Consider the following 17,354-nt stretch of genomic DNA (forward strand, 5'->3'; position numbering starts at 1 on the left):
CGGAAGGGCGTGTGGCTAGTGACCTGTGTTCGCACACAGGCCTCCTGGCGGCGGCAGCAGCGGCCTTAGCGTCCCATGTCCGTCTCTGGGCTCCGCACTCTTAGCCGCGGCTCGCGCCCGTCCCTGGAGCTCTCTCAAGCAGCGTTCTTAATCCCCTCTCCTCGTGCACCAGGAAACAAAGAGGGACGCAAAAGTCTCTTGCCTCTTCGGCAGGTCCAGACCCCTCCCCGGACTCTCTCCCGGCCAGCCGCGGCGCACCAACGCCCTGCAGGCTGTGTTCACGCCGCCAACCTCAGTCCTCTCCCGGCGCTCCGACAAAAGCCGGAGCCTCAGCTCCCAGTCCCGCCCGCCCCGGCGGGCGAGCAGACAAGCCTCTCGGCTGGTGAGTGCCGGTCGGCCCGATCCTCTGCGCTGGAATCTGTCCGCTTTGCCCTCCGCACCCCTGTTGCTGTGCTCTCCTCCGCGGCTACCAAGCTCCCCCACTCCGCCTCCCGAAGTCTCCACCCGCGAAGGGGCTTCCTAGTGTGTGGACACTTTTCCTCCTTCACAGCTCTCTCCCGCTGGTGCAGGACCCGTCCCTATCCTTTTGTCTCTGTTTAGTTTTTTCTTTTGCCCTAACCAGGTACGTGGGGGGTTCCTTGCCTTTTGGGAGGTCTGAGGTCTTCTGCCAGCGTTCAGTAGGTGTTCTGTAGGAGTTGTTCCACGCGTAGATGTATTTCTGGTGTATCTGTGGAGAGGAAGGTGATCTCCGCGTCTTACTCTTCTGCCATCTTCCCGGAAGTCCCATACATTCTTGATTACTGTAGCTTTGTAATATAGTTTAAAGATGGGGTGCCTGATTCCTCCAGCTCTGTTTTTCTTTCTCAAGATTGCTTTGGCTGTTCAGGGTCTTTTGTGTTTCCATATAAGTTTTAAAAATTTTTTGTTCTAGTTCTGTGAAAAATGTCATTGGTAATTTGATAGGGATTGCATTGTATGTGTAGATTGCTTTGGGTAGTATAGTCATTTTCACAATATCAATTCTTCCAATCCAAGAGCATGGTATAACTCTACATCTGTTTGTGTCCTCTTTGATTTCTTTCATCAGTATCTTATAGTTTTCTGTATACAGTTCTTTTGCCTCCTTAGGTAGGTTTATTCCTAGGTATTTTATTCTTTGTGTTGCAATGGTAAATGGGATTGTTTCCTTAATTTTTCTTTCTGGTCTTTCATTGTTATTGTATAGGAATACAAGAGATTTCTGTGTATTAATTTTGTATCCTGCAACTTTACTAAATTCATTGATTAGCTCTAGTAGTTTTCTGGTAGTGTCTTTACGATATTCTATGTATAGTATCATGTCATCTGCAAACAGTGAAAGTTTTACTTCTTCCTTGCCAATTTGGATTCTTTCCATTTCTTTTTCATCTCTGATTGTCATGGCTACGACTCCCAAAACTATGTTGATTAATAGCAGCAAGAGCAGACATCCTTGTCTTGTTCCTGATCTTAGAAGAAATGCTTTCAGTTTTTCACCATTGAGAATCGTTTGCTGTGGGTTTGTCATATATGGCCTATATTATGTTGAAGTAGGTTCCCTCTCTGCCCATTTTCTGGAGAGTTTTTAATCATAAATCGGTGTTGAATTTTGGCAAAAGCTTTTTATGCATCTATTGAGATAATCATATGGGTTTTATTTTTCAGTTTGTTGAGATGGTGTATTACATTGATTGATTTGCACATATTGAAGAATCCTTGCATTCCTGGGACAAATCCCACTTGATAATGGTGTATGATCCTTTTAATGTGTTGTTGGATTCTGTTTGCTAGTATTTTGTTGAGGATTTTTGTGTCTATGTTCATCAGTGTTATTGTCCTGTAATTTTCTTTTTTTGTGGGTGGTGTCTTTGGTTTTGGTATCACAGTGTTCATGGCCTTGTAGAATGAGTTTGGCAGTGTTCCACTCTGCAAGTTTTTGGAAGAGTTTGAGAATGATAGGTGTTAGCTCTTCTCTAAATGTTTGTTAGAATTCGCCTGTGAAACCATCTGGTCCTGGACTTTTGTTTGTTGGAAGATTTTTAATCACAATTTCCGTTTCATTACTTGTGATTGGTCTGTTCATATTTTATATTTTTTCCTGGTTCAGTCTTGGGAGGTTGTACTTTTTTAATAATTTGTCCATTTCTTCCATGTTATCCATTTTATTGGCATATAGTTGCTTGTAGTAGTCTCTTATGATCCTTTGTGTTTCTGCAGTTTCAGTCATAACTTTTCCTTTTTCACTTCTAATTTTATTAATTTGACTCCTCTCCCTTTTTTTCTTGATGATTGTTTCTAAAGGTTTATCAGTTTTGTTTATTTTCTCAGAGAACCAGCTTTTAGTTTTATTGATCTTTGCTATTGTTTTCTTTGTTTCCATTTCATTTATTTCTGCTGTGATCTTTATGATTTCCTCCCTTCTGCTAATTTTGGGTTTTGTTTGTTTTTCTTTCCCTAGTTGCTTTAGGTGGAAGTTTAGGTTGTTTATTTGAGATTTTTCTTGTTTCTTGAGGTAGGATTATATTGCTATAAACGTCCCTCTTAGAACTGTTTTGCTGCATCCCGTAGGTTTTGGGTTGTCAAGTTTTCATTGTCATTTGTTTCTATGTATTTTTTAAATTTCCTCTTTGATTTCTTCAGTGATATCTTGGTTATTTAGTGGCACACTGTTTAACCTCCATGTATTTGTGTTTTTTACAGTTTTTTTTTTCCCTGTAATTGATATATAGTCTCATAGTGTTGTGGTCGAAAAGATACTTGATATGATTTAAATTTTCTTAAATTTTCCAAGGCTTGATTTGTGACCCAAGATGTGGTCTATCTTGGAGAATATTCTGTGTGCACTTGAGAAGAAAGCAGTATTCTGCTGCTTTCGGATAGAATGTCCTGTAAATCAGGGGTCTTTATTTTAAAGTCTACCTTGTCTGATATGAGCACTGCTATACTTGCTTTCTTTTGATTCCCAATTGCATGGAATATCTTTTTCCATCCCTACACTTTCAGTTTCTATGTGTTCCTAGGTCCGAAATGCATCTCTTGTAGACAGCATATGTATGGGTCTTGTTTTTGTATCCATTCAGCTAGTTTGTGTCTTTTTGTTGGAGCACTTAATCCATTTACATTCAAGGTTATTATTGATATGTATGTTCCTATTACCATTTTCTTAATTGCTTTGGGTTTGTTTTCTTAGGTCTTTTTCTTCTCTTGTGTTTCCTGCCTAGAGAAGATCATTTAGCATTTGTTGTAAAGCTGGTTTTGTGGTGCTGAATTCTCTTAGCTTTTGCTTTCCTGTAAAGTTTTTGATTTCTCCATCAAATCTGAGATCTTGCTGGGTTGAGTAATCTTGGTTGTAGGTTTTCCCCTTTCATCACTTTAAGTATGTCCTGCCACTCCTTTCTGGCCTGCAGAATTTCTGCTGAAACATCAGCTGATAACCTTTTGGGGATTCCTTTGTAGGTTATTTGTTGCTTTTCTCTTGCTGCTTTTAATATTTTTTCTTTGTATTTTTCTTTGTATTTCTTGTATTTACTTTTTGTGAGTTTGATTAACATGTGTCTTGGTGTGTTTCTCCTTGGCTTTATCCTGTATGGGACTCTCTGCACTTCCTGGACTTGGGTGGCTATTTCCCCTTGTTAGGGAAGTTTTCAACTCTAATCTCTTCAAATATTTTCTCAGGCCCTTTCTCTTTCTCTTCTTCTTCTGGGACCCCTATAATTCGAATGTTGGTGCGTTTTATGTTGTCCCAGTGGTCTCTGAGACTGTCCTCATTTCTTTTCATTCTTTTTTCCTTATTCTGCTCCTTGGCAATTATTTCCACCATTCTGTCTTCCAGCTCACTTATTCGTTCTTCTGCCTCAGTTATTCTGCTATTGATTCCTTCTAGTGTGTTTTTCATTTCAGTTATTGTGTTGTTCATCTCTGTTTGTTTGTTCTTTAGTTCTTCTAGATCTTTGTTAAATATTTCTTGTATCTTCTCAATCTGTGCCTCTATTCTATTTCTGAGACCTTGGATCATGTTTACTGTCATTACTCTGAATTCTTTTTCAGGTAGATTGCCTATTTCCTCTTCATCTCATGTGATTTTACCTTGCTGCTTCATCTGCAACATCTTTCTCTGTCATTTCATTTTTTGTAACCTACTGTGTTTACAGTCTCCTTTCCACAGGCTGCAGGGTTGTGGTTCCTCTTGCTTCTGTTATCTGCCCCTTGGTGAATGAGGTTGGTCCAGGGGCTTGTGTAGGCTTGCTGGTGTCAGGGACTGGTGTCTGCACTCTGGTGGTTAGAGTTGAGTCATTTTCCTCTGATTGTCAGGGCCACGTCAGGTGATGTGTTTTGGGGTGTCTGTGAGTTTAGTACAACTCTAGGCAGCCTGTCTGCTGATGGGAGGTTCTGTGTTCCTGTCTTGCTAGTTGTTTGGTGTGAGGTATCCAGCACAGAAACCTTCAGGCAGTTGGGTGGAGCCAGGCCTTGGTGTTGATATGGAGACCTCCGGGAGCACACACATGGATTAATGTTCCCTGGGCCTTGGAATTTTCTGACGTTCTAGCCTCCTGGACTTGGTGCTTCCACACTGGAGGCCTAGGCCTGACCCCTGCCTGGGGAACCAAGAGCCTGAATGCTGCACATTGTGGCCAGAGAAAAATGAAAGAAAAGAAAAGAAGAAGAAAAAAGGAAAAGAAAAAAGAACTGAAAAGAAAACAAACAGAGAAACAAAACCGAAGACAAATAGCAAAAACCAAAGCAAACAAACAGCAGCAACAACACAACACACACACACAGAGAAAAAATGAGAACAAACAAACAAAAGAATTAAAAAATAAGAATGGTCAATATGGACTAAACTAACAAAACAAAAAATGAAAAATAACTCAAAAACAGAATGCAAACAAAAACAAGCAAAGAACACATAAAATATACACATAAAAACCATTAAAAGAAGAAAAAATAAAACAAGAAACATAGAACAAAACAAGAAAAAAACACAAAACAACGAAAAATAAAGTAAAAATAGAAAAGTAAAAAATATATATTAAAAATAATAAATATATAAAAAATAAATATAAAAAATATGGAAAGCAACAATGCCAGCAACTGAACAAAATGAGACAAACAAAAAAATAATAGTAATAAGAATATTTTTCTGGGCCTCTTTGGTCAGTGTCCTTTTTCCCACAGTGAGCCAGAGCCAATCCCTGCCTCACCAGGAGGCTTTCCAATACCTTTAGGGTGGTCTCTGGCCTTACTGTGGGCACTGTGGGACCAGCTCAGACTCTGACCTGACCTGACTTCCACGTGTACTTGCCCCTAAATTCCACTGCTGCAAAGGCTAGACCGGTCTCAATTGTGGGAACATTCATTGTCTATTCAGGTATTTCACAGGTGCAGGATTTACCAAGCTGATCTCAGGGATTTAATTTGCTGCTCGTGCAGCTGCACAGAAATATTTCCATTCCTCTTCCTTAGTCACATTGCCCTTGCATCTTAGCCCCACCTCTGCATGTGCACCACCCTCAGGTGTCTGTTGCTTGCCCATGCAAGAGGGAGAAAAAACATCAGCTGATAGGTACACAGTTACTCACTCAGGCCAGGGAGAGGTACGGTGGCCACAACTGGGGGGCAGCTACAATTAGGGTGTGTGTGAGTTGCCTGTGGCAGCCTGGACCAGTAAGCACTTGCAATAGACTGTGGCACACTCGCTCTGTTGGGAGTCCTTCCCAGTGCCTGCAGAAGCAGGAGCTGGCATGTGAGGGTGATGGCATCCCCACCCCCCGTGCTCCACTCAACAATGGCACGTCACTTTCCAGGCAGACCGTGCTTCCTCTAGGGGCATTCCTGGCCATGCATGACCTCACTCCAGGCCCCCCTGCTGTAACCGTGCAGCTAACAGCACTCCTCTCCCCGGCTCCATTCTCCTAACTGCATGCTTTAGCACTCAGTCCCCACCAGCATTGGAGGACTCCCGTCCCAGGCAGGGGGGCCCAGGGATGATTCTTAAAGAGGCTTTGGGATGGGTGGCCCTCAGGCCCCCAGAGCCCATGTGGTTGGAGGAGACCCCAGCCCAAGGGCTGTGTGGCCCCCTCATATGGAAACCCCTCCCAGTGCCTGCAGAGGGTGAAGAAGCTGGCGGGTGGGAAAAGGGGTTGTAACTGGAGCCCCGCCCCTTGCACGCTACTCAACAATGACACCTTGCTTCTGTGGTGCTTTGGACTTTTTCCAAAAACTTTCCTGGTTGTGGAGTTCGTTACTCCTGTCCCTTCACGCTGTCTTTTCACAGTTAACAGCTGTGTCCTCCCTGGGTCCATGCTCCAAACTCCACTTTCCAGCACCCAGCCCCCCTTCACAACAGGCAACCCACGACTCAGGCTGGAATGTGCAGAGTTGTGGTGTAGACCATATGTTTGCAGTTCTTACTTTGTCCTGCCTTCCACAGATCATCTGCTGCATTCTCCTTTGGTCTCCTGAAGGTCCTTTTCTGTCCCAGCTGATTTCACCATCATGAGGGAGTTTTTCTGAGTGTGGTGAGGACTCACCACTCACTTTCAGCTTCCTGCCAGGTTGCTGGTCCCTTTTTTAACTCCTCTTTTCTTTTTTTCTTCTTTCTTTCATCCTATCCAGTTGTGAGGGGATTTTTCTTGTCCTTTTAGGTGTCTGACGTCTTCCGCTAAGGTTCAACAGGTGCTCTATGAGAATTGTTCCATTTGTAGATGTGTTCTTGATGTACTTGTGAGAAGTGATGAATTCTGGGTCCTCCTATTCTGCCATCTTGATTCCTCTCCCCATTCATCCATTATTGACACTTAGGCTGCTTCCATGTCTTTACTATGCTGCTATGAATGTGGGGGTGCAGATATCTTTTTGAGTTAGTGTTTTAATTTCTTTTGGATAATGTTTTCATTTCTTTTGGATATATTCCCAGATGTGGAATTGCTGGATCATATGGTAGTTCTATTTTTAATTTTTTGAGGATCCTCCATACTATTTTCCATAGTGGCTGTACCACTTTACAATCCCACCAATAATGCACAAAGATCCCTTTTGTTCACATCCATGCCAACATTTGTTATACTTGTCTTTTTGATGATGGCCATTCTAGCAGGCATGAAGAGATATCTCACTGTGGTTTTGATTTGAGTTTCCCTAATGACTAGTGATGTTGAGCTTCTTTTCATGTACCCGTTGGTCTTTCATTTATCTTCTTTGAGGAAATATCTATTCAGGTCCTTTGCCCATTTTAAAATTATGAACCCCTAAATTCTGATGACTCTTCTTCACCAGTGGAAGCAGTCTTCCAATCCCATCTGAGATTGATCTTGCATTGCCTGAGGAAACTATAATCGCCTCCTTGAGGGACTTGCATTGCAAGACACTGCTGATTCTCCTTAGGACCCACCCCACTTACCACTTACCACTCTTTATTTCTAGACCTCTAACTGGACTGGAGTCCTAGCCCCTTTAGACCCCTAAAGGTGAAGTATGAAGTGTAATCCATGAGGAGGTGTGCTACACTCTAAAATAAGTACTTGATTTTTCCAATTTATAGAGACTGAAATCTGGGGAATGTGTGTGGTAATGGATATAAAGAGTATGGGATAATGGTGGAAGAAACATAAATTTGGATCAGGTCAAATTTACTGATATGGGCCCACTAAGCAGAGATTATGAATTAATGTTGCAGCTTAGGGAGTTAGAATGGGCTGCAAAAGTTTGGTTTGTTGACTGAACCATGGACTGAGAGGTGGCCCACAGTGAGTGAACTTGAAACATTAGACCTGCCTTGGTACACTGCAGAGAGAGTAATCAAAGGCTTAAGGTGCTTGGAATGTTAGAATGGATTTGTCATCTAAGACCTATCATCGACCCTGGGAGAGTTCAGAGGACACACTTTTCACCATGACTGTGAGAAATAGATTTGTGAGGGTTGCCCCAGCATCTTGAAGAGCTCTGTTACCACTCTTCTCTGTAGACTGGGAACTTAGTAAGAACTGTTGTCAGTGAACTGGGAAAACTAAATGTAATGGGTATAATTGGATCAGGAAGTGGCAGGGGCCATGTGGCTGCAAGGTGGGTGTGGTTACCATAATGAATAGCAGATTTAAAGCGGAAATTAGAATAGCTTGACTTTCAGAGGCCTGTGGTATTGGCTAGTTGACCATGGTGTTCCAAGAAGTGAAATAGATAGGCAGTCAACAAAATTTTTACTTTATCTGTATAAGTATATTTCTAGGTCAAGTAAACAAAAATCTAACTTGAGTCATAAGAACATAGAGTCATGACCCCTCAATCAATTCTCAGACTTGATCCTGTTTACAGGTCCAGAATTCCTGGAAGGAAAGAGAGGCCAGGTTTCCTTGAGGAAGAACCATGATATACTGCCAAAAATTTATACTGTTAGTCTTCCTCCCAGCCTTCCCCAGAGACACATACAGCCTTTTACAAGGGTGACTGGGAAAAAGGAAATAATCAGACCTTTTGGGAACTACCAGACACTTAATCTGAACTCACACCGGTTCCAGGAGATCCAAAATGTCACTGTGGTCCAGCAATTAGAATAGGGGCTATGGAAGGCAAGTGGTCAATGGAGTTTTAGCTCAGATCTATCTCACAGTAGGCTCGATGGGTCCCTAACCCCATTCTGTGGTTATTTTCCAAGTTCTGGAATGCATAATTGGAATAGACATACTCAGCAACTGGCAGAATCTCCACTTTGTTTCCCTGATCTCTGGAGTGAGAGCTATTATGGTGGGAAAGACCAAGTGGAAGCACTAGAACTGCTTCTACCTAGAAAAATAGTAAACCAAAAGCGGTACTGCACCCCTGAAGGGATTGCAGAGAATGGTACCACCATCGAAGATTTGAAAATTGCAGAGATGGTGATTTCCACCACACCTCCACGATTCGACTCGCCTATTTATCCTGTGCAGAAGATAGATGGATCTTGGATAATGACAGTAGATTATTGTACGCTTAACTGGTTAGTGACTGTACTTGCAACTGCTGTACCAGATGTGGTTTCATTGCTTGAGCAAATTAACAACCCCCTGGTACCTTGTATGCAGCTACTGATCTGGCAAATAATCTTTTTCTCCATCTCTGTTAGTAAAGACCACCAGAAGCCGTTTGATTTCAGCTGGCCAGGTCAGCAGTACATTTTCACTGTTCTACTTTAGAGTTATATCAACTCTCCAGCCCTATGTCATAATTTAGTTTGTAGGCTTGCCTTTCCTTCCGTAAGACATCACACTACTCCATTACATTGATGACACTGTTATGATTGAACCTAATGAGCAAGAAGTAGCAACCCCTCTAGGCTTATTAGTAATACATTTTTGTTTCAGAGGGTGAGAAATAAATCCAACAAAAATCCCAGGGTCTTCCACCTCAGTGAAATTTCTAGAGGTCCAGGGGTGTGGGGCAAGTCGAGATATCCCTTCTATGTGAAGGATAAGTTGTTGCATCTGGCCTCTCCTATTACCAAGAAAGAGGCACAACCCCTAGTGAACCTCTATTTTTTCTTGGCCATGCCATGCAGCTTGCAGAATCTTAGTTCCCCAACCAGGGATTCAACCCAGGACCATGGTAGTGAAAGCACTGAGTCCTCACCACTGGACCGACAGAGAATTCCCCTCTAGTGAACCTCTTTGGATTTTAGAATCAACATAGTCCTCATTTGGGTGTGTTACTCTGGTCCCTTTACCAAGTGACCCAAAGCTGCTAGTTTTGAATGGAGCCCAGAACAAGAGAACAGTCTGCAACAGATACAGCCTGCCATGCAACCTGTTCTGCTACTTAGGTTATGTGATCCAGCAGATCCAATGGTACTGGTGTCAATGGCAGATAGTGATGCAGTTTGGGTTCTTTGGCAGACCTCTATATGTGAATCAGAGCATAAACCCAAAACGGAGCAAAGCCCTGCCATCCTCTGTGGATAACTACTCTCCTTTTGAGAAGCAGCTTTTGGCTTTCGATTGGTCCTTAGTAGACAGAATGCTTAACCATGGAAAGCCATGTTACCATACAATGCAAGCTGCCCATCGTGAACTGGGTGTTATCTGACCCACTATACCATAAAGTTGGGTGTATACGGCAGCACTCCATCATCAGACAGAAGTGGTATATATGATATTAGCCCTGGGAAGGCCCTGAAGTCACCAGAAATTTACATGAAGAGGTGGCCCAAATACCCATGGTCCCTACTCCTGGTACACTGCCTTCTCTTTCCCAGCCTGTAAGTATGGCCTCATGGGGAGTTCCCTGCCATCACTTGACAGAGAAAGAGAAGACTTGAGCCTGATTTACAGATGATTCCTCACAGTATTCAGGCGTCACGCAGAAGTAGACAGCTGCAGCATTTTAGCCCCTCTCTGAGACATCCCTATAGGACATTGGTGAAGAGAAATCCTTCCAGTGAGCAGAAATTTGGGCAGTGCACCTGGTTTTTCACTTTGCTTAGAAGGAAAAATTGCCAGTTGTATTATTATATGCTGATCATGGACTGTGGCCAAAGAGTTGGCTGGATGGTCAGGGACTTGGAAGGAACATGATTGGAAAATTGGTGACAAGGAAGTCTGGGGAAGAGGTATGTAGATAGACCTCTCTGAATGGATGAAAAACATGAAGATATTTGTGTCCCATGTGAATGATCACCAAAGAGTGATCTCAGCAGAGAAGGATTTTAATAATCAAGTGGATACCATGACCAGGTATGTGGATGTCAGTCAACCTCTTTCACCAGCCACTTTTGTCATCGCCCAATGGGCTCAGCGACATGGACTTTCATTCATCAGGGTTGACGTGATTAGAGCCACTACTGAGTGCCTAATCTGTCAGCAGCAGGGACTAACACTACGTCCTTGACATAACATCATTCTCTAGGGTGATTAGCCAGTAACTCTGTGGATTTTACCACTTCCATCAGGGAAGGGGCAGCGTTTTGTTCTTACTGGAATAGACACTTACTTTAGAAACAGATTTGCCTTCCCTTAATGCTATGCTTTTGCCACAACTATCATCAGTGGGCTTACGGAATGCCTTATCCACCATTATGGTATTCTACATAACCTTTCTTCTGTTCAAGGAACTCACTTCACAGAGGAAGAAGTGTAGCAATGGGCCCATGCACATGAAATTTACTGATCTTACCATGTTCCCCATTATGCCGAAGCAGCTGATTTGATAGAATTAGTGGAATGGCTTTTTAAAGACACAGTGACAGTGCCAGCTATGTGACAGCACCTTGCAGGGCCAGGGCAAGGTTCTCCAGAAGACTGTATATGCTCTGAATCAGTGTCCATTATATGTGCTGTTTCTCCCATAGCCAGGATTCACAGGCCTAGGAGTCAAGGTGTGAAATGGAAGCGGCACCACTTACTATTACCTCTAGTGACCCACTAGCAAAATTTTGGCTTCTTGTCCTCAAGACCTTATGCTCTGCTGGCCTAGAGGTCTTAGTTCCCGTGGGAAGAACAATTTGACCAGGAGATATAATAACAATTCCATTAAGCTGGAAGTTAAAATTGTCACTTGGCCTCTTTGGGTTCCTCATGCCTCTGAATCAATAGGCAAAGAAGGGAGCTGCTGTGCTGGCTGAGGTGTTTGATCCTGACTGCCAAGGGGAAATTGAACTACTATTCCACAACGGAAGGAAGAAAGAGTGTCTTAGTTCAGGCTGCCATACTAGGGTACCATAGACTGGATGGATTAAACAATAAACATTTATTTCTCACAGTTCTGGAGGCTATAAGTCTGAGATCAGGGTATCAGCATGGTTGGGGTCTTGGTGAGGACCTTCTTCCTGATTATGTCCTCACATGGTCTTCCTTGGTGCATGCATTCAGAAAGAGAAATCCTGTGTCTCTTCCCCTTTTGTAAGGGCATTAACCCCATCATGATGGCTCCATTCTCATGACCTAATCTAATCCATATTACCTACAAAAGGCCTCACCTCCAAATACCAGCATACTGAGTATGAGTGTAAGCAGATGGATTAGGGGGTCTTTGGAGAAAGCGAACCAGGAATGGCTTTCTTGACATAAGAGAACCCAATTTGGCCTAAGACATTTTGTGACCTAAACCTGGCTGCAATGCTTGCCCTTGAACAGGTCTCAGTAATTAACAATCATAAGGGGAAAAAAGAAATGCAGGAACAGAGAAAAGGCAGTCAAACAACAGTACAGTGATAAAGCAGAGTCCTAGCTCCTCCTCAAGGGATATACATAATAATATATCTTTGAGTTCTGCAGGAACTAAGGCTCCCACCCAGGTGAAGGATGGAATGATGATGTTGACCCTCCAGACTTCAACTAAAGCTCGGACTCTGTTGACCTTTACCCAATTCTATGCTGAATTCTCTCTCAAGCTCCTTCATAAATATGCACATACCCTTAGATTCAAATTTCCCCAATTTTGCTGTTTGGGAACATACTGCTTTGGGAAAGAGCCCCAGTATTCTCCTTATTTGTTGCAAGTAATAATAAATCCTTCCTTCTCCCATGCCTTGGCTTGGTTGTATCTTTTGGCTCAACACCTACCAAAAGGTGAACCCAGTTTTCAGGTAACATTAGGATTTTAACCTGTGTACTTTGGGGGGACACATTCAGCCCATAGCAAAGAGTATGCCTGGAATCCCTTGGGGCATCTCTCAGTATTAACGTGTCCTGTGGTTAAAGTCAGTGGAAGATACAACAACTCAAACCGGGCAGGACTACTAATGGCCCAGGAATGGAAGTTTGGGTCACTCCACCAGGTAAAGAACTAAAACAAGCTGAAGTGCCTAATGAAGGCAAAGGGAATGCTGAATGGGTAGTAGAAGAAGGTGATTATAAATACCAGCTACAACTACATGACCAGTTATAGAACCAAGGACTATAACTGTCATCAGTATTTCTTTCTTATTTTGTTATAAGTATGTGTGTGTGTTTGTGTGTGTGTATCTCTACATATTTATATAAAACAAATATATTTGTTTTCTTCTCTATCTTTCTTATCCTCTTATCATATAAGATAAGATATATCGGCTTTACATAACAGTATTTAAGTATTGCTAACATTACATCATAGTATTTAAGTTATGGAATATCAAGGGGAAGAGTAAACATAACCCAAAGACTTTGTATCCTCTTCTGGAGAACAGCTTAGGGCGATTTTCCTTATATGTAAGATGGTTGTATCAGGTGGAAGTGTGACCTTGTTATTGTCTTTACTCGGAGATGTAGTATGATTTAATGAGATGTGTATGGGTGCCTAGTTGACAAGGAGTAGAAATGTGATAGTTACTTTTATATGTTGGGGACGTAGGAATAAATTGGGAGACTGGGCTTGACAAATACACACTGCTATGCAATAGATAACTAATAAGGACCTACTGTATAGCACAGGGAACTCTTCTCAATATCTGTAATGGCCTATATGGGAAAATAATCTAAAAAAGAGTGGACATATGTATATATATAACTGACACACTTCACTGTACAGCAGAAACGAATGCAATATTGTAAATCAACTATACTCTAATAAAATTTAATTAAAAAATAATAAAAGAAATACAATATTAAGTGGGGATAATAAAATTGGTCATTATGACTTATCATAGACTTCTTATAGAATGCATATTTTACAATCTTTGAAGCAGTTTATTAGTGTCAATGACATTGGGAAATAACACTTGTCCTATTGTTACCAGGCTACTGTCCCGGAATGAGACCCCTGTGTGATTTTTGTGTGTCAATTTGGCTGGACCACAGGACCCAGGTATTTTTTAAGGTAAGATTACCACTTAAATCAGTAGACTTGGTGTCTAATGCAAGTTTGTGTGCCTGGCACACTGTGAGGCCAAACAAGCGGAAACACTGGAGTTTGGAGCAGAGAAAGCTTCCTTGCATGACCAAGCAAGGAGAACACGTGGCTCATGCCCAAAAAATCCAAACTCCCTGATGATTTTCAGGGGAGTGTTTTTATAGGCAAAACTTAGGGTGAGGGCTGCAGGGTGTGTGACTTTCTTCTTACTGGTTGGTGGTGAGGTAACGGTGGTATTCCAGGAATCCTGTGCTCAGCATGCAGTTATCATCCTTCACCTGGGTGGGGGCCTTAGCACCTGTAGAAGAAGAACTCAAAGATAATTATTATGGATATCTCTTTAGGAGGAACCAGGACCCTGCTTTATTGCTGCACTATTGTTTCCTGACTGCTCCTCCTTTCTGCATTCCCTACAAACAAGAAACAGGGGACAAGGAAAGGCTTTTGTACTTGGAAAGTTCCCACAGAGTCCTGCTCAGTTTCAGACTGTGTAAAGCAGATTACGTACCATAATGTGGATGAATCTCATCCAATCAGTTGAAGGCCTTTTTAGAAAAAAACAACCTCCCAGAAGATGAGGGAATTCTGCCAGCAAGCTTTTAGACCTGAACTGCAGCTATACCCTGGGCCTCCAGCTGGCAGCCTACCCTGCAGATATTGGACTTGCCAAACCTCCACAATCACATAAGCTAGTTCTTTAAAATAAATCTTTGTCTATGTATATACAACCTGTTGGTTATGCTTCTCTGGAGAACCCTGCCTGACATCATTCATACAGGCAGTTTCTCTTGCCTGCTTTTCCTTCAGTGCGTGGGTCATACTTTCCTGTTTCTTTGCATGTCTCATAATGTTTTTTGGAAATTGCACATTTTAGATACTATACGGTAGCAACTCTGAGTACTATCCCCCCTACCCCCACCCCCTGCCGATCCCAGGGGTTTGTTATTGTTATTTGCTTGCTTACTTGTATGTAGTGACTTACTTGGCTGGATTATTTTCATGATGTCTGTTACCCCTCCTGCTCTTTTTTCCCCCATCTCCACAGGGGGAAGTCTCTAAGGATGCTCCTCAGGGGACATTATGTATATGCACCTTATGTAAGGCCACAGTCCCCCCTGGGGTGACAGTGGTTTTAGCAGTCTTTATTTGACTATCTTTTTTCCTGACTATGCCCAGCTATTACAAAGATTACTCTATTGTTTTCAATGAGTCCTGGGAATAAATGGCCTCATAGACTAATCCAACCAAATTCAGACTTCTTTTGTGAGGGAACAGAGTAGAGGTGGAGAGGAGAGTGAAGATTCGGAAACCTTCACTTGCCCAGTGAGGAGCTAGAGGATGTTGTCTATGGTTAGTGAAAAGCTTTAAGTGTATTGATTATTACTGCTGTTAGATATAATTGAAAACACAGTTAAAACACAGCTAAAAATATCAATATAACTATGTAGGAGGTAGTAGTGGTGAAAGAACCTAAATTCTTTCTATTATAGTAGGAAAATAACCAATGTCTATTGGTTAATCAAGAAATAGTGATTTGACCCAACCAAAAGATATTGAGGTGACCATAAAAGAATTGAAGTCAGAACCAGTTAAAAGTGGTTACCTCAAAGGAGCAAGGCTAAAAGGCAGGGAAACTCATTTAGAGGCCCTCATTCCCTCTCCCTTTCTTCTCTCCCTCCCTTCCTCCCTTTGTCGTTACACCTCTCCCTCTCTCTCCCTCTTTTTTTCCTTTCCCTCTCTCCTTCTTGTTCTCTCCGTCTTTTTTTAACTCTCTCTCATTAGCCTTTCTGTACTATTTTATATGTTAAACATGTGCAGTTATTACTTGCATTACAATTTCATTAAAATATTTAAAGATTTGCTCAGTAAGCATTAGAAATTAGATTACTCAAGAGAACAAGAGGTTTTTTTTTAAGTACTTGAGGGTCACTCAATTATTAAGTGATATGCAAGTTATACAACATTCTTATCTATTTATTAAGGCATGTCCCCATGTACCTTAGGATATTCTTAATGTGAGTCATTATAGACCATTGTCTGCCCTTAGAAATACTAAAATTGCATTCTTTGAGATGATCCACCCACCAAAAAAAACCCCAACCCCCAAAGCAACTCTCCCTCCAAACCAAATTCTGTCTCCTTTGAAGAAATAGTTCCCAAAGTCAGTGTTTGAAATTTGTTCTGACTCCAGAGGGCTCTTCATAGCTTTCTCTTTTCCTGTTCTCTCTGTAAACCAGTGGACATATAGTTTAGTCTGTATCTCCAATGAAAACATCATTTACTTCCCAGCTGCCTTTCACCACAACCTTCACTGTTTTTAGAACACCTTTAGGTTTAAACATTTCTCACTCTGTTGCAAATGAAGTCAGTTCCTTTGGGAAGATATTTGGAGCTCTCTGTTCTTTGGTTTGCTTCTTTCTCTGTTCTCTGGTATGATTCTCCCCCCGGGCAAAATCTCTGAGCAGTGACTCTGGTGCTGGAGGTGGGAACAATGTCAGGCTTCTCTCCGAGTGACACACTTGCATTAGGAGCTGAGTGTTCATTGGAGTGGTGGGCAACAGTCTCAGAACTTTTCTTGCCTCTCTTGGCATGGAAACTTGTTCCATGAGCTGGGTAAGGGGTGATCAGGGCTCCAGTATTGGAGTATTCTCAAGGTAGAGCCTCCATCCCAGGAGTGTTGGTTGTGAAGAAGAAGGGAACCCCTACCTTTCAGCCACACTCCCCTGGAACTTATCCTTAGCAAGAAGAGGCCAAGGGCAGGATGAGAAATGTTGACTTCTGCCTCTCCCAGGAGGACAGTCCTCTGACTGGGAGGAAGGGTGAGAAGGAGCTCTGTGTTCTTGACTGTAACAGTATGGAGTAAAGTTTCCATCTCACTGAGCTGGGAGAGGGGATGAGCATGGATTTTGGTTCAGATAATGTTTCAACTATTTTTACTGAATTTTAGTAAATTTTCTTGAATAACTTTTAAAACTTACTATATGCCCTTAGGACCATTTGCAGAGACTTACATTTAAAATATAGTAATTTTCAGTAGTTGACTGGTCTGCAGAGCTTTTCACACTATTGTGCTAGAAGTGGAACTCTCACCCGGGTGCCACTTTAATTTGTTCTCAGGAGTACCCAGAGCCTGCTGGAGCCAGGGCATGCTGATTATATGTGAGTTCAGAATTAAACCACCATTTGCTGTTGTGGTTATGTATGTGGGAAAGGATGGTGTCGGGAGAGTCTTCCAAATGCTTATCAGACCCAGAGCATGGCAGGTGACTCACACACATGTGCATTGTCTCCTCCCTCCCTCCCTTCCTCCCTCCCTCCCTTCCTCCCTCCCTCCCCCCCTCCCTCCCTCCCTTCTTCCCTCTTCCCACTCACACATTCACAACAACCTATCCAACCACACCAGCTCATGGCAATCCTACCTCACCCTGTCACCCAAGTCCAGCCTTGTCATCCCACACACCACTTCTATGCTGGCCATAGTGAGAATGATCTAGTGGAAGAGGCTCCAGTGAGGAGCCTATCCTTGGACTCCAGGAGAGGCCTCA

Source organism: Aethalodelphis obliquidens, unplaced genomic scaffold (assembly GCF_003676395.1).
Source record: "Aethalodelphis obliquidens isolate GAN/ISIS:26980383/991018 unplaced genomic scaffold, ASM367639v1 scaffold102, whole genome shotgun sequence".
NCBI lineage: Eukaryota > Metazoa > Chordata > Mammalia > Artiodactyla > Delphinidae > Aethalodelphis > Aethalodelphis obliquidens.